The sequence below is a fragment of the Podarcis melisellensis genome (assembly GCF_964234715.1).
Source record: "Podarcis melisellensis genome assembly, chromosome: 4".
In the NCBI taxonomy this organism is placed as follows: Eukaryota; Metazoa; Chordata; class Lepidosauria; order Squamata; family Lacertidae; genus Podarcis; species Podarcis melisellensis.
The window spans coordinates 23165251-23190926 of NC_138531.1; the positions used below are offsets into that span (position 1 = coordinate 23165251).

At 42.7% G+C, this 25676-nt stretch overlaps 1 protein-coding gene across 2 annotated transcripts in view; it reads right to left on the minus strand.

Moving 5' to 3' along the window:
- FGF14 (fibroblast growth factor 14) overlaps positions 1-25676 on the minus strand; it is a 297609-nt gene that overhangs the window by 115905 nt on the left and 156028 nt on the right. The window contains exon 1 of one of the 2 annotated variants that reach the window (XM_081908298.1): positions 11843-11863. The exons of the other annotated variant lie outside the window; for it this stretch is intronic. The gene's annotated coding sequence lies outside the window, so the exon portion shown is untranslated. Of the gene's footprint in view, positions 1-11842; positions 11864-25676 lie in introns of those variants that run through there. 2 annotated transcript variants of the gene reach the window in all.

Genomic DNA, 25676 nt, shown 5'->3' on the forward strand with positions numbered 1-25676 from the left:
AAAAGTTGTGTTGAGCAGGGGTGTGGAACCCATAGTTCTCCAGAGCTGGTTGGACTACATCTCCCATCTTCCCTAACTACTGCTGATGCTGGCTGAGGGGCTGATGAGAGTGAGAGTCCATTTGGAAGGCCACAAGCTTCCTATCTCTATTTCGGAGAGTACAAAATAATCAGTTAAGAGGCTATGTGGGAATGGCACCAAAGTTTGCCATGTTTAGGGACTTGCCAAGGTCCAGAACCTGTCAGATGACCCGCCTCTGACCGAAGACACTAGACCCATCTCCTATTTCTTAACAGAAGAAGTGCCTCTTAATATTAAAAAATGTAGGAATGCATGAATCACACTCTGTTGCCTGTGCAATGAGGGCGACAACAGCTTGAAAGAAACCCACAGACCTGATAAATCCCATTGACCTCAATGCCCATGCAGTGATTCAGATCAGGGGCAGTGCAATGTATTTTGCTGCCTGAGGTGTAGGGTAGTACTTTCTCCTGTGTCCATGTACAGAAAATGACTGGAATACCAGCAGCTGAAACACCTCAACCCTGGCAACAGGACAGTGTCTTCCACCACACCTGAGGATGGCAGGTTAGCTCAGAAGGCACAGGGCAGGCTGTGTGGAGCACCCTTGTCTTGTAGCATTCCCCACACCCCTCAGCATCTGCCACATGAGGTGACTGTCTTGCTCTGTCTAATGTTAGGGCCGGCTCTGAATCAGACTGCAAGCTTTCACTTCCATTGGGTGGTTCTATCCCTGTTTAATGCTTTTTTTGCATACATTGCTATAGATAAAATGAGTGCTATTATGCACAACAGCTGTAATCTGCTGGTCCTAAATGCTATGCATATTCAAACATGACTGGTGTTGACATGCTTCTAAGTTTTCAGTGGATATAATTGAATTTCATGTGCTGAAGTGGCAGTCATTCCTCTTGTGTGAGCGATAAGGTCCTTGGAGTGTCCCTGCCTATATATTTTATCTATTTTCCTGTCACCTTGGTTCACAATTCTGACATGTGGAAAAAAAAGGAAGGAGTACAAAAGTCTAGGAACCTGATCACTGGTAAACAACAGACATGAGTTGGCAATTCATAGCGGGCAGATAAAACCCTTCATAAAGATTCATATTTAAAATATGCCTGTATTAATGAGCCATTGACAAAATGGTTTGCTGTACGCCTCAGCAGCCAATTATCTGCTGCATTAGATAATTGAGGTCTACAGGTTAATTCAAGTAGACAACACTTATCAAGACTCCATCTATCTCCAGACTGTCACTTCAGCCATACAAATGAATTAAGCATTTCTCAAAACTGGAGATGGAATGCTGGATCAGATCAGGACAGGCTCATAGCATGGAAGGTGGAACAGGAAAGAGGTGGAATAGCATTGCTCTGCCTTGTAAAGTTTTCTGCCTCTGGCCCATATAGCAGTGCAATCAACACCGTCCACCTAATTTTACAAATGTATGAAGCTGCCTTTTACCGAGTCAGACATTTGGTCCATCTACCCCAGCAGCTCTCCAAGATCCTGGGAAGTATGTTAGCACTGCTGTCTAAGCATAGCAAAAGCTATAGGCCCTGAGGACTGAATCTAGGAAATCAGTACAAAACATGAACTTTAACACTCAATTATAGCCCCCATCAACTTTGCAGCAGAGGCTACCTGCAAGTCAGGCATGTCCAAAGTCTGTTTCGGGGGCTAATCTGGCTCGCCAGTTGATCTAATCCGGCCCCTGTGGCAGTATATGTCCTGGGGTTAAATCCTTTAAAAAGCTCAGTGACTTCAATCCTAAAAATGTTCACTTCATCAAATCTGGCCCTCTTTGAAAAAAGTTTGGGCACCCCTGCTGTAAGTTGTGGAGTGGTTTGTGCACTGTGCAGACAGAAGGCTACCCCCAATCCTGTTGCCCTCAATATGTTTTGGACTAAAATTCCCATCAGTCCCAACTGGGAAACACAGTCCAAAACATCTGAAGGGCAACAGGTTGGGGAAGTTTGAAGCTAACATCCCTTAAGGATGCTACTCAGCACGACAATCTAGGAGCACTTCCTTCTTCAGTAATAACTGTTGCTGCTGATGTTTGGGGTTTGGATGCCTGCATGATGCCATGACTAGCAGCTCAGGTCGGATAAGCTTCCATTAGTGTTCTGGGGATGGCCTTTACCTTATGAACAGAGCACACGCCTTACAGAATTTGTTTACGGAAAGTTCAATCCCAGGTAAAGGTAAAGGTAAAGGGACCCCTGACCATTAGGTCCAGTCGTGACTGACTCTGGGGTTGCGGCGCTTATCTCGCTTTATTAGCCAAGGGTGCCAGCGTACAGCTTCCGAGTCATGTGGCCAGCACAACTAAGCCGCTTCTGGCAAACCAGAGCAACTCACGGAAACGCTGTTTACCTTCCCGCTGGAGCGGTATCTATTTTTCTACTTGCACTTTGAGGTGCTTTCGAACTGCTAGGTTGGCAGGAGCTGGGACCGAGCAATGGAAGCTCACCCCGTTGCGGGGATTCGAACCGCCGACCTTCTGATCAACAAGTCCTAGGCTCTGTGGTTTAACCCACAGCACCACCCACGTCCGTTATATACAATCCCAGGTATCCCCTGTTAAAAGTCTGGGGAAAGACTTCTGTCTGAGACCTTGGAAAACTCCTGCCAATCAGGGTAGATCAACACGGGATGAGATGGAGCAGTGGCCTGACCCTTTACAAATCTGTTTCGTATGTTCAGTATAAATTAAACAACATTAATAAAGAGGGCTAAATGAAAACACGTCTAATTTGCAACATCTAAACTATTGAGGCTAAACAATCTTTTCTGAAATGAAAACAAGAGAGTCATTCGGCACCTAATGAATTTATTGTGGCATGAACCTTGGTGAATTTAGGTCTACTTCATCAGATGCAACTGAAAGAACTCCAATTATTTTAAGATGATTCATTCTATAATGAAACATTCAAAATTATTTCAGGCAAGGTAATAACCCTGTATATAGTCAAACGCAATAAGCACTGATTGAACCACGTTTCCTAAGCATGAAGCTCAAATAATTCATGATTTCCTAGGGTCTGAAAATTCCAATAATTTCATTAGACAATTCCTTATCAATTTATTGAGTGAACAGTTGACTGGACATCCTAATCCTATCAACAAATGAGAGTTTTTGATGGGAACAGTGCCTCTGTTTTGCGTGGGGGAGGGAGGGGGAGAATGCAGATGGAAAACAAAAGAAATGGTCTGTCAAGCAGAGTTAGAGTTAATCTAATTCTCTCCCCTCTAACTTGATTTTCATTTATTTTCTTCCAGAATTAATAAGGAAAGGCTATTTGGCTCAAAATGTGAACAGCTCACATCGTTTGTGTTGTCAGACTCCCCGCAAGGGTGATACGCATTGAGGGTTGACATCAAAATGTGCTACACAAAGAGTACACTCAGAAGCTAACTATGGGATCTGGCAAAACAGCACAACAACATGTCAGTTGGAGCGTGTTTAGCTATTCCCCAACTGCATGAATGATACCCGCAGAGTCACAGCATCTCAGCCCACTAGGATCCAAACAAGAGAAAAAATACATAGTAATTCATTTTAGTGTCTGCTGGAGAAAGGTACCGTGTAGTTCAACCTCCATGGGAAAATTGCCAGGTAGTTTGTTCCCAACAATAACAACAATTTACACCTTTTCTGTAATGCATTCCTCAGTTTCATTAGGGCTGGTGGCAATGGGGGCAATTTTTCCAATCGCTTTTATCAGCAATTAAGCATTGCCTTCCTTTCAACATTTTTTCCAGGACTGGTTTGACCTGGAAATTGCCGTCGTTCTATATCAGGTTTACTTGGCCCCAGTGATACAAGCAAGTAGCAAAATCCGACTGTATCTGCTGTCGCGGTGTCACTATACGCGATATATGATTCTATTCCAACAGGAGGACCATCAAATCCAAAACAAACCTGCCTGTACATTAAGGTCATCCTCAGAGGCCCTCCTTCATGTGTCTCAATAATTTCAAGTGAGGCAGGTGGTGAATCGAGAGCAAGTCTCCTCAGTTGCACTGCTAGTTTATTTATTTATTTCCCCAGGCTTTTAAGCCGCAACGGGAACAGTTTTAATTGCCGTTGTTCTAGTTGCTCCTTTTGTTATTTATTGTGATTCTGTAACTGAGTTGTCATTTCTGTTTTGCTTTCGTTTTTTAGTAAACCACCATGGAAATGTTTACTTCAGATTCATATTTTGAGGACAAGCCTGGTAGCAATAAGTGGCAAGGAGTTTCATGCAGGGAAGAGAGTGGAGTGACGGAGCAGTGACAGAAGACTCCAGTCCTCCTCTGCACTCAACACTGAAAACAAGCAGAGTGTCAGAAATATTGGGTATCTGAAGAAGTGTGCATGCACACAAATCTCATACCAATAACAAACTTAGTTGGTCTCTAAGGTGCTACTGGAAGGGATTTTTTGAGAGCCAGCGTGGTGTAGTGGTTAAGAGCGGTAGTCTCGTAATCTGGTGAACCGGGTTCGTGTCTCCGCTCCTCCACATGCAGCTGCTGGGTGACCCTGGGCCAGTCACACTTCTCTGAAGTCTCTCAGCCCCACTCACCTCACAGAGTGTTTGTTGTGGGGAAGGAAGGGAAAGGAGAATGTTAGCCGCTTTGAGACTCCTTAAAGGGAGTGAAAGGCGGGATATCAAATCCAAACTCTTCAAATCCAAACTCTTCTTTTATTTTTTGTTGAACTATGGCACACCAACACGGCCACCTACCTGTAACTAGAAATGGTGGGTTAATTTCCTGACTTCATTTGATTTAGAGGTAATCCCCACCCCACCACGGAATGAATATTCAATGTTTTAATACTCAAAACTCAGCTTAGGGAGGAAAACCTATCTACAATTGGCTCACATACAAATTGAATTGCTTCCTTCAGAAATTTTTACAAAACATGCTGGATAAAAACCAAAACGTCATATTAGAATGAAATATGATTCACTATGTATATATTCATGAAATATGCATATGTTGAAATGCTGTCGTTGGAAATGCTTGTGTTTATTCAAATCATGTAGTTATTTCCTACACACTATTAATTTCAACTAAAATAGTAAGAACTGAAACTTCTGCTTCCACAAGAAAACATATTCTGCTTCTCGCTTTCCTCCCCACTCAGTAGACGGAAAGCAAGTATTTAATAGCTTTAGAGATAAAAAGACGTAAAACCCTGAACATCATTTAAAAAAACAAACAACATTTCACCATTTTAAAAATGACAGCTGATAGAACTGGTAACACAAAGGCAGACAGTCCTTTGGGACAGTCTCTGTGAAAAGGTGTGGAGAGGTGTTGCGGCATAAATTGCTTCATCCCCACTACCAGTGTCACCCAAATCCTTTCTCACAGTAACTGCAATCTCACTATGACACACACCAGTCTAGATGCTGCGAGATGAATTGCAGCAAAGTAGGTCAGGTTCCAAAAATGAGGATTAAAATGTGGCTTAAGCCAGTGACCTGAAGTGCATAATGTTTCATTTTAGACAAGAAAAAAGAAAAACACAAACACATTATTAAATAATAATAATAATAAAGGAGAAAAAAAATAGACCAAGTATTGTCCCTGGTCATCAAGAATATGGTTGGAAAAGAAAAGCAGAAAGTTGGAGGTATAGGAGTGTGAATTGGTCTGCTTGAACCTCAAACATCATCATGCCCTTTTAAAGTCGTGTACTACTTTTCTACATTACTGCACTCATTAGGTCCACTCAAGGTGGTTAACAATCAATGGAAATGACAAAACAGAAATCATGCTCCCTGGTGACCCAGGTTTACACTGAAACAAATTCCCCCCTCCGCCTATTTTAGCAGAGCCCCAACTTCAGGACTCCAAAGCACTAAATCACTTAACACCCTTGTAATGTCAGGTGAGGGATGCGGATGGCGCTGTGGGTTAAACCACAGAGCCTAGGACTTGCCGATCAGAAGGTCGGTGGTTCGAATCCCCGCGACGGAGTGAGCTCCTGTTGCTCGGACCCTGCTCCTGCCAACCTAGCAGTTCAAAACCACGTCAAAGTGCAAGTAGATAAATAGGTACCACTCCAGTGGGAAGGTAAATGGTGTTTCTGTGCGCTGCTCTGGTTCGCCAGAAGTGGCTTAGTCATGCTGGCCACATGACCCAGAAGCTGTACGCTGGCTCCCTCGGCCAATAAAGCGAGATGAGCGCCGCAACCCCAGAGTTGGCCACGACTGGACCTAATGATCAGGGGTCCTTTTACCGTTTAATGTTAGATGATTGACAGGTGGGCAGACTTGCCCACAGGCCAGATTTGGTCTGTGAGGCAAATCCGAATAAGGATCTGGAATATGGAGCCAAAAAGCTTCCTTTTCCTTGCTGTAAACAATGCAAAATATCATTCATCAAGAAAAACTAAATTCTGCAATCTATTTCCCATGTAGTATTACAAGATAGGTAGGTGGAATTCTCCTATGCACCTGGGAGGATACGCTGTGACATTTTGTGAAGGTTATAATTGTCCTGTCCTTCAATCTACTGTCCATATTTGGCCTGAACTTGCAATAATGTTACTGTAGGATTTAGTAACCATATGTTCCATCTACACTGCTATGTGTTTCCCAGTAGCTCTTCTGCTTTACTCTTGGGAAGTGTGGATACTTTGAGATGGTCCAGTTCTCTATACCATTTATACATTCACAAATCCCAAAATAAACTTTGTTCACAATGGAGAAGCTGAGAGCATCCCTGACTGTTCAGATAACCCTGAAATATTATTTTGAACAAGAACAAAAAACACCCCCACAAACCTCACAGACAGCACGGGTCCTCAGTCCTCCAGAAAAGCAAACCTTCAGTCATCTTCAACCTCATATAAATTAGTATCATAGTTCCTTCCAGAACCTGGAACCTTCCAATGTCTAACACTTAGGTCAGAAACAAGCCTGTAGACAGTTAGTATGGCCTACCATTCAGTGGGCAGACCACCACTCACACACTGCCAAGTGCTTGAGAATGCACCCCCTGCAGTTCCAGGCAAGCAGCATAGCAGGCTTGCATTCTCATGGTGGGACACAAGTTGTGGTGTTGTGACCTTGGCCAAAAAAGTAGCACCTTAAAAATGAGGAACGCCAAGGCAGTATATTCAAAAAGATACATACACTGGTAAAATGATGGTGCATATTAATGCTATGTAATACACCAGTACTTTTTATTATATACAAGTTTAAAGATCAAAAATAAGGAGAAGTCATAATTGTTACAGAAGGTAGGATCGTGCTTAACCAAGATTTTAAATGAAGCAAAGCCTAAGTCAACTATTCCCCCTCTCCCTTCCCTTCCCCATCAAACCACTGGAAACTATGCAGGTTTGTTAAAATCATCGAATCATCATGGATCAACCACTACAGACAGAGCTTTCAAATTACTGCAAACTCAAGCTTTTTGACTGGGTTCACACATTCCCCTGTTCATGTTGAGTACTCAAGTGATGAGTACTCAAGTCTTATATATATTTGTGTGAATTCACTAATTCAGTATACATGCAAGGACAGTCTAGAAGGGGCAGGATGGGATGGGACATTTCTCCTCTAACCCAGCCCAGTTCATTAAGGGCAGCAAGTGAGTGCAGCTCCTTCCTGTCTGTATGGTGGGCTGTCCCCACCTGTCAACATGGATTGTCCCAGTGTTACAAGCTGAGATATGAAAGTCAGGAGCTAAATGGCACCTTAATCTTAGGTTATGGGCGCAACAACGGAATGTCTAGCCCCCCCTTTTTTAATAACAAGAATACAAAGCTAAAAATGAATGACCAGCAGCTAAAATATTATGTTCATTTTCCACATGGTTTAGTCCTTCCCCTGCCCACCCCACTAATATTCTTAAGAGGGTCTCTTCCCTAGTCTTCAGAGAATAGCTGGAAGTGGGGAGGCAGAAAAAGGTCCTCCTTTTCTTCCAGTCTGAAGTTTTGATCTGAAATCTTAGACGCAGTACTGCACCCAGAGCTCAGAAACTGCTCACACTAATGAAATTCCCGGTCACAAAATGCGCCTAGAACAGTGGGAGTTTCGAACGCTGGATTGTCCAGCAACACACATAGGTGAAAACTGTAGTTGATTTCATAATTAAATGATGAAATCAGTGCTTATATGTGTTGAATATTACATTCCTAGAAGGTATTCAGGCACTGAATCCCTCATGTACAGACAGGACAGTGTAGAGGCATGTGTGCCTTTGCTCTCATCCAAGAACTAGGTTGGATTGGGGAAAATCTGGCCCAGAGGACAAAATTGCATTAAATTGTGAAGTTGTGCAACATTTTTGTACGTGAACAGCACCCGTATAGACCCCCAGTTATTTCTGCTTTTTAGGGGCATTTCTTTCATCTTGTTATAATGATAGCAAATAGGAATGTCTGAAATCCACCCCTTTATTTTCTTGGATACCTCTGCCCTCCCCTCCCACATGCTGGTAATGCATGTTCAGGACCCCTATCTGCAGGAGCAGATATAGAGTTCATTCCATGCAGAACCGTCACACATTGCATGCATATTATCCATGGCTGCTTTTATTCCATATTGTATTCTTCATTCAAAAGCAAAGATAGCAATATAAGGCAGATTCGAATCCTGCATAAGCCTCCACTCTCTGCTTTCCCCCTGAAGTTGTATATTCTCAAATCTGCTGCCTGACTGGAATTCATCTGCAACCAGGCATATGTGTGTTTTGCATCAGAAACAGAAGATAATGCATATTTGCACAACACATCCTTAGTAGAGCACAGTCAGGTTCTGCCAGTGGCAGTGGCGAGTAGCTGCCTTTCCCTGCTGAAAGACAGCTCTCCTAGCACCAGAATGTCCACTGCATTGCCATCTAGTTCATTCTTAGAAGTTAATTGTCAGAGGCCAACACAGCCATTATCACTACACACCACGAATGCATACAAGGAAAAACAGAGCTTCTCTTTCGACATGGATAGAGGGCAGAAGGCATGAATGATTTGCATTAAAAACATTGTGAGATTATAGATCCAGTTTTAATAAATGCAGCATGTATTTATAGGAAATTTGAACAGAATACACATTGAGATGTAGAGCCTCCCATTACCATAGAAACACTGTTCGTATCCTTGAATACGTATTCAGTGTGTGCAAGGTTGAAACCACCATCTGCCACTGGAACTTTGGTTGCTTGAGCAGAAATTCTGCTGAGAAATAAAAATAACTGCAATAGCCTTATTTTCGAAGAGGGGTAAACATCTGCAGCTCCGCTTAGAGTCAGTAGGCACTAGACATGGTCAGCTCCCGTGGAAATGACAGATTTTAAAGGTCAGCCTTTTAAGCACTGGTAAACCCTTTGGGTTAAATCATTCCTGTGCACTGATTATCAAAAGTATAAAATTGTTGATAGTTTCAGAAAGCGCTTGGCTTCAGTTGCTTTTCATTAAGAGACTCATACATGTGACATTTTAAAACAGAATTTTCGTTTCTGTTCAACTTCCAAGGGTTTTTTAAAATCAGTCCAAAAGAACCTTAAAGCAGATAATAAAATTGTTGCTGTTGTTTTTAATTTGCAGAAATGACCACCAGCAAGGACTGCTGGTCTATGGTTTTGCTCTTAGAAAATATGTCAGAATTAGTGGGATTCACCTTGATATAATTTCGCTAAGACTATTATTTTAAAAAAGCAATGTGTTGTTTTTTGCCTCGACTCCTTAGCAAGCATGGGTATATGCATTTTTCAAGACTATACTTCTCTACATTGTAAAATGATCGGTGTGTGTGTGTGTGTGTGTGTGTGTGTGTGTGTGTGTATTGTAATGCAATAAATGGAGAACAAAAGTAATTAACTCATTCCTTAATTCTACTGGAAAGAAATATGGCTGTAAAAGTATTACGCCTTAATTAGCCAACTATAATCAAATGCATTACTTATCCTGCAGAATGATTATGTTATTAAAATAAATTTGGGGCAAAGGTTGCCAGGCCTCATGGCAGGAATACTTCAGAATACTCAAGGAATGCCTTCAAGGGAGCCAGAAAAACGGTATGTGGAATGATGATTGCAACTAATGAAGTGGCAAATGTTTTAGTACTGGGGGGAAAAATGAACTCACTTAAATTAATAGAAAAGTAAGCCTTCACACAGTACCTTTAATACATCGTTTTCGGTATGTGGAGCTTTCAATGCAATATGTCAAGGGGGGGGGACCAAAAATTCATCACGGCAGAGGAAACACCAGATATAAAACACATTAACACTACTAGCAAGACCTGGATAAATTTGCTGTGTCCCAAACAGTTATAAAGGGACAGGGGTGGCACTGTGGGTTAAACCACGGAGCCTAGGACTTGCCGATTAGAAGGTCGGTGGTTCGAATCCCTGCGACGGGGTGAGCTCCTGTTGCTCGGTCTCAGCTCCTGCCAACCTAGCAGTTTGAAAGCACGTCAAAGTGCAAGTAGATAAATAGGTACTGCTCTGGCGGGAAGGTAAGCGCCGTTCGCCAGAAGCAGCTTAGTCATGCTGGCCACATGACCCGGAAGCTGGACGCCGGCTCCCTTGGCCAATAAAGTGAGATGAGCGCCGCAACCCCAGAGTCAGCCACGACTGGACCTAATGGTCAGGGGTCCCTCTACCTTTAAACAGTTAGAAATAGAAACAATGCCCTTTTATACCCAATAGCCAGATATCAGAAAACCCTGCTACTTCTTCATATTTTATTTTATTTTTGACATTTATATACTACCTTTATCTTCCAAGGAGCTCAAGGTAGGGGAGATGGTTCTCCTCCCCCTCCCCATTTCATCCTCACAACAACCTTGTGAGGTAGGTTAGGCTAAAAGATGGTGACCCAGTGAGCTTATTGGCTGAGTGCATATTCCAACCCCAGTTTCCCTGGTCACAGTTCAACACTATTCACTATTAATTTTATATTTGTTTTCATGAAGCAGAGCCTCAACAAAGCATGCGATTATGACAGCGGTATCTTAGATTTCAGAAACGGAGATTTGAACTTAAGCCTCTGGGTCCCTGCCTGACATTTTCTTGTTTTTACATGAATTGGGCTGCCTGTTCAGAACCACAAGTCGAAAGCAAGTAGCAGCATGCACTTGGTTGGATAGCATTTCCCACAAATGCTTCAATGCTTTACAGTTACCAGACGCTAGGTGGTATCAACGAAGGAAAACAGAAAGCACGTGCCCCCTCTCACCCCCGGCAATAAAAGAGTGAGGTTTTTGCAAATATTCTGTAAACTTATTCAAGGAAATTACAACGTAATATTGCCACCGAAACCAAAGACCCTATCGTTAGGGTTATGTGCACAAATGGGGGGGGGGGAAGGGGAATGGGGGGGAGGGGGAACTCAGTACTTTATGAATAACTTGCTACTTACAGTACAAATTTCAGTGAAAATGTTTCCGAAAAGGAAAAGAGTCACAGTGGGTTATTGGTTAAGAACCTATTAAGATTGTGCATTTTAAAAGTCTATGGGAAATGTTTTTGTATTTATTTATAATATTTATTATTGGATCGCTGGAGGTCACACACACACAGATATATATCTATGTACACACACACACATATCTGGAACAACATAAAATCCACATGGAGCAGAGTCAAATATTGTACAGAAAAATGAAAGTGTATATGGATTTTTCCTTCCCATTTTGTTTTGGAATTTAGCCCCATTTCAGAGGTTATTTGTGATAACATTTCTGTGTATTTAGTTTTATGGAAGTAAAATCATGAATAATGACCGTATTCAACACACTGTTATGAGGCTAAAGAAAAAATAATAAGAGGGATGAAAGAAGAAAAAAAATCAATAAAATAAAGAATTACATACCACTATTTGTGTTTGCTGTAGTCCTTCTCCTTCTTCCATCCTACAAAACAAGATTCCATATAGCAAGCGTTATAGCTCTACTTACTAGGAAGTGAGCGGCAAAAAAGACTAGCTTATAGGAGGAACAAATATATTTGTAGCAATGCTTCATCCTTCCTTTCCACTCTTGATCACTGAAAAACAAAGCACCTGATTTCTGGCTGCAACCATTGCCAGTATATAATTCTAATTATATGTATAAATAATTATAATTATATGTTGAAAAGTCATGATTAAGAGGAAAAGAGCCAAGTAAGGAGACGAAAGAGAAAGAACTACAGCAAATAATTATGACTTTTGGTATTGCATTAGAAGCTAGAAAGTTGCGTTATACCAAGTCAGATCATCGGTCCATGTACCTCAGTATGGCCTACACTGATCTTCAGGTGTCCTCCAGGTCCAGGCCAGCCGAGAGGTACCACGGATTGAACCTGGGATCTGTCCTACATGGAGTGCAGATGCCCTACCACAGAGGCACCAGCTTTTGGAACCCAAGAACTTTCACCCCCCCCTGAATATTTCTGGAGTGATGGCCAGCTGCCCAATGTCCAAAAAGCACAGTAGAGGGGAAGGAGGGCTGCAGCAGCCTACCGCCAATGGCGGTGCCAGGAGGTAGTGAAGGGGCCACCGCTGGCGACATGTGACCGCCGTGTATGGCTCAGCCCCGGATGCGCATGATGCCAGGATAGCAGCGTCATGTGCATGCCATTCCTCCCCCCAAATTGTCCTCACAAACTGGCACCTCTGCCCTGAGCTAAGGCCCTTTCTCACTTGTGTCCATTTCTCACATGCCACATGGTCCATGGTGGGACAAACAGAAACAAGACTGGCTGTCTTCAAGAAATGTCAATATAAAGCTATGGCGATGATATACCTGGTCAGGGTTAGGGAATCTCAGGGTTGGGGGTCACTTATGGCCCTCCAGGCCTTTCTCTCTGGCCATTTTGACTCTCCACAGGCTACACTCCCTCCTTTGTCCCACAGCCTCTCTCCTCAGGCCACAACCCTCAGCAGCCCTGCTTCACAACTTATCTGAGGGTTTTGGCCTGGCTGGAATTTGTCCTTGAACTCTGATAATGCCTTTTGCATGTCTCTATGGAGGAAAGGGAGGCATAGGTGAGCGAGTGTGCATAGAAACCAGCCTACTGTACCAGGTAAGATTTTCTTTTATGCAAGCAGAGAGGCAGGAAGAAAACGTCAATGGGAGCTGTTTCGTTTCTTTGTTGCTTTGCACAGTGTAGGCGCAGTGGGTCCCAGCTGGAAAGGGACAAAAGACTCACCCTAATCCCACATTAGGGTCCCAATCCTGACAGGGAGGCACATACTAGGAATTTGTGGGTGGGTGAGTGAAGTCCTGCATTTAGAGCAGGCTTCCTCAACCTCGGCCCTCCAGATGTTTTGAGACTACAGTTCCCGTCATCCCTGACCATTGGTCCTGCTAGCTAGGGATCATGGGAGTTGTAGGCCAAAAACATCTGGAGGGCTGAGGTTGAGGAAGCCTGGTTTAGAGACACAGCTCCATGAAGAAAGAATGGGCCAGGATAAGGAGACTTAGTGGTTGTTAATGGTAGCTGATGATGTTTTGTTGTATTATTATTTTATATTATATTGTATTATGATTTGTATGTGTGGTGTGCTATGCCTAATAAAGGATTTTGAATAGGAAAAAAAAAATAGAGACACAGCTATGTAGCCAATATCAGCATGTAGAAAGGGCACTGAGGGGCTGTTGGCTCTTGTGGACTCCATCTCTGAGGTCAGAGAATGAGGTTCACCACTATAGGCCCCCTCATGGTGGTGACAAAAAGCTCCATCACCAACACTCTCCCACTGTTGAAAACAAATGGGAGGGAGAAAGTTTTACATCTGATGGAGAGGAAAGGGACAACTGCCACTCTCTGTGTAGGACAGGGGTGCCAACTTGTCCCCCACATTGAGGGGGTGTGGTCATGTAATGCTGCCCAGTGGGGGCGGGACATGAAGAGGATGATGTTCGCATTTGCTTGTCCCAGCCCCAGCCCCGTCTGGCTCCTGGGCTGCCGAGTAGAGGCCAGGGCGCATGGAGGGCCCCCGGCGGTGGAGGAGTGGCCCCCTCAGAATTGGGGGAGCTGAAGCCCCCTCTACCTGGCACCACCGGTGTAGGATGTGAGTCTAGTAGGAAGTAGTAGTTCCTCTGCCACAGGTTCTTCCCTCCCACCTACCTCCCTAGGACTGTTCTGACAATGACCTTATTAAGAGCTTAAAATGTTGTCTTCTTGAGTTTAATGTCTACCTCACAGATGAAGTCTTTAGAAGCCATCGTGGAGTTAAGTGCTGACAGTGTTGCCTGTGGGATCAAATGAAATCACTCTTACTTTTGGGTTGGTAGCTTCCCTCATGCACCAGCCTGGTAGATAGATAAGTGGGAAGGCAAAGGCGCAAATCGGAAGCGACAGAATTGGCAGTAGAGCAAAGAACCCTGACAGTGAGAAGAAATTGGTTCTTAGGAGCAATACCTTTTGTCTCCTCCTTTGCAATTAGGGTTAAAAGGCTTGCTGAGTGGAATGCTGCTTTGTGACAAAGGGAAAGATATAGGATTTACAGCACAATCCTGTAAAGGTTTACTCAAAAGTGGGGCTGGGCACAGTGGGGCTTCTTCCCTAGTAGGTGTGTTTAGGACGGCAGTCTTAGTAGAGTGAAGGGGAAGCAGTGCTCCCTGCCCCCCTCATATGCTGCTGGGCTCTGTCCATGGACCAAGCTATGGTTTTCCCAGTAGTGATGTATGGAAATGAGAGCTGGATAAAGAAGGCTGATCGCCGAAGATGCTTTTGAATTATGGTGTTGGAGGAGACTCTTGAGAGTCCCATGGACTGCAAGAAGATCAAACCTATCCATTCTTAAGGAAATCAGCCCCGAGTGCTCACTGGAAGGACAGATCCTAAACCTGAGACTCCAATACTTTGGCCACCTCATGAGAAGAGAAGACTCCCTGGAAAAGACCCTGGTGTTGGGAAAGATTGAGGGCACAAGGAGAAGGGGATGACAGAGGATGAGATGGTTGGATAGTGGACCTGGGAGAAGAACTGGTGGAGGAGGATTGGAAGAAATTTAAGGACTATTTACAGAAACATTATCAATTGTATGAATGTTAATAAAGATGTAAGATTTGCAATAACATGGTACCAACAAACTAGCTAAAAGGAATAAGAATTTAAATGTCATTAAAAGAAAAGACAAACTATGGATAAATATCACGTTAAAAATAAGATTCTAGAATTATGGTTTAAACTTTCTAAAGTTTGAGATTTAATATTGGAAAATTGTACTATTAGAATTGAAACAAGTTAATAATTTGCTGGTAAAATTTATGAGTTTAGAATGCAGGAACGAGAGTCGTGAGGAAGTCCAAGGAGGAGAATGAACTGTGGATATTGGAAAACTATATGTTACTTTGTATGCTTTTTATTGTTGAAAACTTTTAATAAATATTATTATAAAAAAAGAGATGGTTGGATAGTGTTCTCGAAGCTACCAGCATGAGTTTGACCAAACTGTGGGAGGCAGTGGAAGACAGGAGGGCCTGGCGTGCTCTGGTCCATGGGGTCACGAAGAGTCGGACACGACTAGATGGCTAAACAACAACAGTTGAGTGTAATGGAAGTTGCAAGTCTAGCCATGTCTGGAGGACCACAAGTTCCTTACTCCTGGCCTGGTACTAATGAAATTAGGAAAATAAATAAATAATAATAAACCATAATAAACCACAAACAGTTACAGCAGCCTTTCTGAACCTGTGAGTCCCCAGATGTTGTTGAACTACAACTCGCACCATCCCTAGGTAGCAAGGCCAAAGCTCAGGGATGATGGGAGTTGTAGTCCAACAACATCTGGGGACCCACAGGTTGAGAACCACTGATTTACAGGGTCAGAGAAGCAGAATTTGGCCCAAACCACCGGTGGGGAGAAGCGAGTGTCATAGTTCTGAAACCACCTAAAATATTGCGTATGGAGCACTTCAGGCCGGCTGGAAACCAGAGAGATGCAAATCCTCTTGCTCTCACAATGAGAGCTTCCTCCTCTCTCAGAAATGATGAGCCTGCCCTGGGACTCACTGAGCTGCTCATTTCTGGCCTCTTCCTCCCTCCTTTCTTTCCACCCCTTTCCAGCACCAACCATTACTGAGCATGCAAACCTTAGCCTCCTCTTCGCTTCCCAGAACTTCTTAGCACTACTTCTGAGCTGCTGCTGTCCTCCACCTGTTCATCCCTTAAAGGTAAAGGTACCCCTGACCATTAGGTCCAGTCACGGACGACTCTGGGGTTGTGCGCTCATCTCACTCTATAGGCCGAGGGAGCTGGCGTTTGTCCACAGACAGCTTCCGGGTCATGTGGCCAGCATGACTAAGCCGCTTCTGGCGAACCAGAGCAGGAAATGCCGTTTAGCTTCCCGCCAGAGCGGTACCTATTTATCTACTTGCACTTTGACGTGCTTTTGAACTGCTAGGTGGGCAGGAGCTGGGACCGAGCAACGGGAGCTCACCTCGTTGCGGGGATTCGAACCGCTAACCTTTGATCGGCAAGCCCTAGGCTCTGTGGTTTAACCCACAGCGTCACCTGCATCCCTTGTTCATCCCTTCCCAGTCCCCATTTCAGATGCCGTTCACACCTGGGCTTATGGTAAGGCGCTCATCAAGAACAAACCATCACTTACAACTCATGGATAGTGAGGATAAAGAGCTTAAGCCCAAGTTCATATGATATGATAAGTCAAACTTTGACTTAGTCCAGCACAGCATGGGAGTCAACAAGATGAAGGAGGAACTCCAAGCTCCTCTCTAGAAGCTCAAAAGTTTCCACGGTCCTGGACAGCTGTAATATGGCTTATTGTATCATGAGCACCAAACCATTGCCTCCCTTTAAGGAATCTGTCTTTTATTCATTGCATTTTTGTGTTGATGTTCTATTTGGTCTTTAAAAATTCTGCCCCACAACTTTGTAAATGATTGTATTAAACACTTTTTCCTTCTTTTACGTACTTCCTCAGCTAGCTTGCTGTTTTCCCCCTTTCGCTCTAACTGTCCTTACTTTTGTCTTACTTTATAATTGTGAGCCTAGGGACAAGGACTTTTGTTATTTTGTTTTGGTACAGGACCCACTACATATTGTTTTTTCTAAATGAAAGTTGATGAGGATGATGAGGAATCAAAAAACGATTCTGTATGCCTTCTGAGCATTGCATTCTGCACTCTTGTCTTCTCTTCAAAAGCACTACAGTGGCCTGGATACAGGTGAATTCTGTAGCATCCCAAGTAATAAAGCATCAGTTGCAGACAAATAGGAAGGCAAAGATACTGCTGCCTCTATTGCCATTTCACAATTTCAGCTATTTCTATGTAGCTCTCCCAATATATAATGATGGAAACACATTGGACATTGCAGCACAGATAGCAATGAATGAAAGGCTACTGTATTAGGATTTAAAAGTTTTTCAACACAATCTACTGAGAAGCAAGTTCAATTGACTTATGATTTACTCTCAGGTAAGTCCGTAGAGGATTGCTGTGTTAGGCTCCATTCCATTATGCTATTACATCCTATGTGCAATCCCAAATCAATTTATCTGGTATGCAACTATAAAAACTACTGGGTGGTGTAAGTTCTGGGTTTCCCGGGCAATAAGAAGTGCACAGTCAACCAGAAATTCCTTGAATCTGTAGGTGTTAGATCAACTGAAGCAGAGTCCAATTCACAAGTAGCAAGTAGATAGTAATGCTAACAGAGACATTTTATTGATTAGCATGAAAATGGAAAGTATTTCCCACACCTTGTTTGACACAGCAATAGTGTACACTGACAAGGTTAAAGGAAAGTTGAAGAGGATGTGTTCCACAGCTGGAAGACCAGCTTCACGGCTTGGACAGTTCAAATATAGCAGGGTGCACCAGTCCTTTGTTAGATCCTCAACATCACACCAAATATTATTATTCATTGATGCTAAACACGCTAACTTGATTGACCGAACCTTAACCTCTTGTCCCACTATTGAACAATGATCAGCAACCAAACAATTATGGGAAACAGACCCAGGTACCAAAATCGAAGAGGCTGACTGGAACAACTTAATGGGGAAAAACTTTTAAGATCAGTGTCAACCTGCATAAGAGAGAATTATTTTAAGTTAATTTATAGCTCGCATTTAACACCTTTAAGATTTAGCTGCATGGGCAAAACATATTCACCAATGTGTTGGAGAGGATTAAGGCAGCTCACATGCTATTCCATATGTGGTACTCATGTGAACTTGTGCAGCCATTCTGGGAAAGAGAATTTGTGGAAATAAGCAATATTACAAATCAGCATGTTCAATATAGTCCAAGTCTGGGTTTATTAATATTACTGGAAGAAGATCCACTCAGTTTAGTTTATAAGGAACTCATCACTTTTCTCCTGGTGGTGGCACGACTATTCATAGCATAGAACTGCAAAGGACTTGACACCTACACATCACATGATGGCGACAGAACAAATAGGCTACTGCCTTATCTGAAAAACTGACAAAAATGGTACTTGACTTGAACAACACATCTGATGTGGATGATTTTATTGAAATATGGTACCCCTTTATAAACTATTTGAATGAATATATTGACACCCACCAACTACACCCACCGGCTAACAGCAAAACTTGGCATATTGGTAGTTTGTTCTGAGTGGACTTAAAGTTCTGTTCATAGTTTGTTGAAAAATTAATAAAAATATTTATACAAATAAAGAAGCCCGGAACTATATGTTATATCTATCTGCCGACATATACTGCATGGCACTTCAAAAGTCATTTTTTAATGCTATAACAGTATAATTTTATACATAAGAATTACAGAAAAATGAGTAGTTGAACTATAGAAGCCACACTGAAAGCAACCTCTGTTGTGCTATAAATGAATCAAGCATGCCTCAATTAACCTTAATGTTAATACATGCTCACTTATATGCTAACGCTTGCTTTGACTTTTATTGACAATAAAATCGCCACAAAATTTCAAGCAGCTTGCTGAGAAAATAGTGAGATGTTTAAAAAAATTACAGAACTCTCATTAACTGCTATTTGCACATTGTGCCATCTGTGTGTCTCAGAGGAGGAAGAGGAGAAAGCTACCATCTTTGCTTTGACTGACTTTTGCTTGGCACCTGAGAAACAGCAGATAGATGATGCCAAGCAGGCTCCAAGGATAAGGTTATGCATTATGTCACAGGTGTTAAATATGATGAATCTGTTAACTACATTGAACTAACTGCAGGAGTGCTAGTGCACTGAGTAGCATATACTGGCATCCCATAAGAGGTGTATGGGAGACAGGCTCATCCATGGCACCAAGATGGGTTTGCTAGCTATGCTACACTCAGTGGCGTGACCATGTTATGCATTTGCTGCTACCATATAAACATATCTGCCCATTAATTTCATTAACTGCAATCAGTGCTTGAATTATAGGGGGACCAGAGGGAGCCTGGACCCTTTAAATACTGTGGTTAATCTTGGTGCAAAGAAAATAAATAGGTATATAGAAGGGAGAATTCCCTGGAAGCCAAGATTCAAGTTTTGGGCAAGTATTCTTTGGTGAGAGAAGCCCAGCAGAGATTAAAAAATAAAACAAATTATGCAGCAAAGTAAAGCATGGAAGTACATATAGGCTATTAGATCTCTAAAATATGCCCACGTGAGTTCTAAAACTTCCCTCTTCCCCACAGCAAAGGAAAAGATTGCATGTTTAGTAAGTTAAAAATTTATTTACTTACAAATGCTTCAAAGGTCAAGTTAATGAGTTATTCCATGAATCAGTCAAAAAAGTTGCACACTCAATAAACTTAGTTGTTACAAAGTGGTGAAAGTTCCTATAGGAACTAAAGAGCAGCTTGTGAGAGCCATGTGGCTGGAAGGAGAAGCTCAGAGATACTCACACACCAAAGTCTACATGTAGACTTGAGGAACAAAGGCTTGATTACTTATTCCCTCCCAATGTGAGCTAAGCCTGGCAGGATAGCTTGCTCTATGGTTTTAACCCCTTCATGCATTTAGTCCAGCATGTTGGATATATGAGGCTGGTTTCCCATAGTTAGAAGGTTCCAGAAGGGCCATAATTTAACAAATATGATGGTCATGTCATGTGCAAAAGAGGACATGGCTTCTGCAGCTTTAATAGTTGTGTAGAAGAGAAAATTCAGCAGGTGTAGCCTCATCCTCCTTTTCAATTGGCCATATTTCCCCTACAGTTCATGCACTGACTGTAAACCTGAGCTTAAAAGAAACCATTGACTTTTCATTGACGAGTTGTTACAGCCACAGTTGCTAACACCCACACATTTGCAACTCATGTTATAAGGAGCAACAATAGCATGAGGCATAAAATAAAGACACGCCAAATTGCTGAGGTTGCTATAGTAAACAGCAAGCTTACAATGAATATTCATGTGCACATTTATCGCTGTTAATTCCCTCCTACCTCAAACTTCTAAAATCAGCACATTTTGATAAACTGTATTTGAGTACCGCAGTGTGCGCTCACCAAACATCTGCCAGAGGACCTGATAAAGAAAACAGGATTTCACACCTTAAAGGAATAATATAGTAGGTTGCTAATAAATCAGGGATATATTATGGCTTTGCTTTCACCATGTAGTGTCCTTTGTTTCCTGCTTCAGTGGCAATCAGACAGCCCTCTAAAATGGGCAACTTGAGTTGAGCCAAAAGACTGCTGACCCCACTAGGTAAATAACAGTGTGAAATAACACCACTTTGCAAGCTCCTTTTAATTCATTGTGGACAGTCTGTGCCAACTACACACCAGTTGGCACCTATACCTTTAATATAGGTGTCAATAGCTTTATGATTCCACTCCCATGGCCTTGGCCTTGATCCCAAGGTCCAAAAGAGTTTCTTACACTGTGTGGAGTATAGAGAGAAAATGGGCCTGCCATGGTTGCAGATTCACATGTGCTTGGACATCATATGATTACTCACACCTGGTTCTTTGCAGCAGACTCATATGATTACTCATGCCAGGTTATTTGCAACAAACTCTGTTTGAAAACACTAATCAGAACAATGAGAGATGATGTTTGAGTTCCTTGACCTGTGATGGCTCCTTCATGCATTTAAGCCACCACCTGCCAACCCGCACTTATTTTGCAAACAAGAAGCAAAGAAGAGCAGCAATCTTTTGCCTGGGCCACTTCCTAGATACAGTGGTACCTCGGGTTACATACGCTTCAGGTTATATACGCTTCAGGTTATAGATTCCGCTAACCCCGAAATAGTGCCTTGGGTTAAGAACTTTTGCTTCAGGATGAGAACAGAAATTGTACGGCAGCAGCGGGAGGCCCCATTAGCTAAAGTGGTGCTTCAGGTTAAGAACAGCTTCAGGTTAAGAACAGACCTCTGGAACAAATTAAGAACATAACCAGAGGTACCACTGTATTTGCTTATTTATTCCGTTTTTAAAACTGCATGTCATCCCATTGGGATTCCAAGGTAGTTTACAAAAAAGAAGATGATGACGACACATATAATATAGACAATAAATGAAAACTTTAAAAGACCTAGCTGCACAACAAAACGTTACAATACAATCTCAGCAGCACACTAGTCCCTGGACTACTTCCAAAAAGTCCTGAAAAAGGGGGTGGGGGAGCTGTATTGTCAGTGCGTTTTTTAAAATATAAATTCCTAAGCAGAATTTCTTTGTTCCGCTACAAACATGGAACACACAAACTACCCACTGCTCCCAATCCCTCGCCTACAGCAGGGAAAATGCAATGTGAATTTTCTGGATATCATTCATGGAAGCATGTGTGCTTATAACGACTCTCCACCCTTTGCATACTCTTCATGAGGCCTTATCTGATGAAGAAACTGTCGTCATCTTATTACAAACAGAGTGAGAAATGATATTCCCGGAGACATTTTGTGAGCTAAATTCATCTCATTAGTTGAGCAAAATTAAGAATTAAGCTGCAGGCTTTCTGGCATGTGGCCGTAAAGCCAATCAAAACAGGAGCTGAAAATCTTTGCCGTTTTCATCGCATTATAATTTTCTGTCTGGTAATGCAGGGCATTAACATTTTAGTGCTTGGACAATTTAATATTCATGGCTGGGTACCATTTTCAATTAAATATGCTGTATTGTTTTGCCTTTTTACAGCTCTTTAATTTTTGCAAGCATTAGAACTTTTTGGGGAGTTGATAGAATTTACATTTCCTCTTTACAGCTATTTTAATTGCTACTGCTATTTCTCCCTCCCTCCCTCCCTCCCTCCCTCCCTCCCTCCCTCCCTCCCTCCCTCCCTCCCTCGTCTCTCCCAGGTTCTTTGAAACAATATAAAATAAAACTTATAAAAACAGTTAAATGCAAATATTAAAAAAATTACAAGATTATGAAAATCAACAGTATCTAAATAATAATAATACATGGAACTTCCGTATGTCTGAATAGGCTTGTTTAACCTGAAACATTTTAAGCTATTTTAAATGCTACTGCTATTTCTCTTTCGCTCTCCCCCCTCCCCCCAGGTTCTTTGAAACAATATAAAATAAAACTTATAAAAACAGTTAAATGCAAATATTAAAAATCAACAGTATCTAAAAATAATAATACATGGAACTTCTGTTTGTCTGGATAGGTTTGTTTAACCAGAAACATTTTAAGCAGGTGCCAAAAACGGTGCAGCAAAGGCACCTGCCATTAAGAGAAAGTTCCAAAGGGAAGCTGCTACCACACTAAAAGATGGATTCCTTACAAGTGTGCAACAAGTATTATGTGGTACCTTGAACAGTGGCAGTTCTGCAGGATGAAGTTGTTGAGTGAACATTTATGGAGCAAGGTAAGTCAATATACAATGCACGCAGTATTAATGCAGGTTATGTACCAATGTCCTATATGTTCTATATATTCAAAGTATGTGCTACGGTAAACAGTAGCAAACACAGGCTGATTTCCATGTCACAGCAAATTGCAGATTTCTTGGAGAATATAATGTGCTCTGACCACAGTAGCAAGATATGCCATGATGAATGAGTTGGGATCCAGTGTATCTATAGCCGAGCCAGGCTATTCTGCCTTAACTCTCTCACCCTCAGCTGGGTGAGCTGAGTCTGGCAGATGTTAGGTTCGTGTAAGCCCTGAAAAGGGGCTGTTCTGGGGTGTGTGGCATGGTGGGACCAGAGATGGGAGATTGATGCTAGATCCTAAACCCATTCAACTTGGTCATGTGACCTGGCAACCCTGGATAAATTAAGCCAGCAAAAAATGGGTAGTGTAACTCATACCCTATTTTAAAGGTTTGTTTCTCATTTGTCAGACTTAGGCCTGCTTAGCCAATAGTAGCTCCACTGCAGTCCATGTCTGCAGTGCCATTTTTGCCGTTATTTGATAAAAATAGGTCCAAAAAGGCATTTTTTTTAGCTCAACAAGTTTGCCAAAAAAAAAAGCTCAACAACCTTTCTGTCTGGATTTTCACTGTTTGAAATATGGCAACCCTACTAAACTCACAATTCCCAGGAAGTATACAAGGACAGAGCCATTTTAGTGTTGCTGATCCAAAGCTCTAAAATGTAGGATGTACAAGTCAGAATTAACAAGTATTAAACCTGATTTCCATAAAAGCAGTATAGCTTTGAAACCAGTTTCATACTCGTTTTTGATCCTTTGAGGGTTGACAGTATTATTGCCTTCCCAAGTATGGTAAACCAAAGGATGATATTGAAGCGAAAATAATGACGACAACAATAATAACAACTATAATATAAGGGAAGATGGAAATGTGGGAGAGCCCAAAAGCTGAAAGGGATAAAAGAAAGTTATCTGGTCCCAACATATTGGAGCTCTTTTGCTCCTCAAGGCATTTCTATGAATCCCCTGTAACCATGGCAACCCAACTTTAACACAGGCTTCTGTCACTTAAAATGCATGCAGAAGAGACAGATCCACAGCACTAAGATGGATGTGACTAGTTTCTGCCAGCCCATTCAGATGTCTCTGTGTGCCATGGTGGTGGTGGTATCTCCCTTAAATGCAAAAATCAACTAAATTCCACCAAACCGCTTTAATCAGGAATATGAACTGCATGTACCTACCTCTATACAATTCCTCCTAAAACCTGCTTTGATGCAGCAAAGACTCCACACCACTGCCAGGCATGCATAAATCTTTTACCATCTCGCTCTGCACTGTCTCATGGAATGTTCCCACACCAGCGCCAGCAGTCCCCAGGGAGGTGTGACATTGGTGTGGTACATTGCACATAATGGGGCAGAGTGTTCTGACCTGAATAGATCAGGTAGCTGTGAGGTCAAGGCAGGAGGACAGGCTGCTGCTGTAGCAGCAGCACCACAGATAGTTCAGAGCAAGCAGCTTGCTCTGACGGGTGAAAGGTGAAGGGTGAATGGAAGCCTTGAGTCTCTTTCTTCAGTTCACTCCAGTTCCACCACCTTGGACCCAAGACTGTAGGTCTTTCAGGCCCAACCTAAGACGATTGCTTCTTCACATTTCTGTAGCCTCCTGATACAATGTGCTACCTGACCCACTGGGCAGGTATAATACTGCAGGAGACACTAGATTCCTCTGTCAAGTCAGGTTTCAGAGCGGCATCTGTGAAGGTCCAAGTCTAGACTCTGTAGGCTCTGGACGACCGGTCTCAAGAGCCTGGTTGAAAGCAGTAGCTCCTTCTCCAACTCAAGGCCAGGGCCATGATACAGAGCAATGTAGCGAATAATTCATATGTTAGCTAACTTGGCAACGCCACAGAGATCTGCTGTAAAAACCTGCTTCTCGTGGAAAGCACATCACTGAGGGGATATATAAACTGGATCTATTCCCCTAAGATTAGATGCACTTTCAAGGTTTACTTGATTTTGAGCTAATTCAGACATGGTCTTCTTTATGAGGAAATATTCTATTAGTATGCTACTCAGTGGCGCAGTTAGGTAATTTTAGACTCTGTGTTTTATGCCTCTTGAAATAGCAGTGTGCAATCACTTTAAATATGGTAAGCCCACCCTACTGAGCTCTCATAGAATCATGGGATTGTAGAGTTGGAGAGTTGGCAGTGGCGTAGCGTGGGGGGGGCGGGGGGGGGCGGCCGCACCGGGCGCAACATCTGGGGGGTAGGGTTAGGGGGTGCAAATCCATGGGTTAGGGGGTGCAAATTACTTGCCTTGCCCCGGGTGCTGACAACCCACGCTATGCCACTGAGAGTTGGAAGGGACGCCGAGTCATCTAGTCAAATGCCCTGCAATGCAGGCATCTCAACTAGTACATGACAACCACCTAACCTCTGCTTAAAAACCTGCAAGGAAGGGTGAGCCTACCCCCTCTCCTGCTCATTCTGCTGAATGGACCCCCCCTCAAATCCTGCACAGATGGCACCATGGACATTCCTGCAAGGGTGAGGCATCTGAGACATGCAGAGAGAAGGTGAAGAGGTTGAGTTAGGGCAGCAAAGATTCTTGGGGGATTCTGCACACCCCCCCACACTGACAACGAGTTTGTGTAAAATAAAATGGTCATGCATATTTGCTGGGCAAAATATGGCATTTCTTTGGGAAAATATGGGATTACTTTGGGATTTCAAAGTAAGACTAGCACAATTTCACCCCACGGTTCCATGAATCGCTAATGCACAAAATCACACTCACGGCCGATGGTACTGACAATAATAAGGAGGAAGCAAATTTGGTGTGCGGAGATCACTACATGCCATGTTTACCCTGCCATGGGTAGAAGCACATGACAGAAATGATTCTCATCTGTTATATCCTCCAA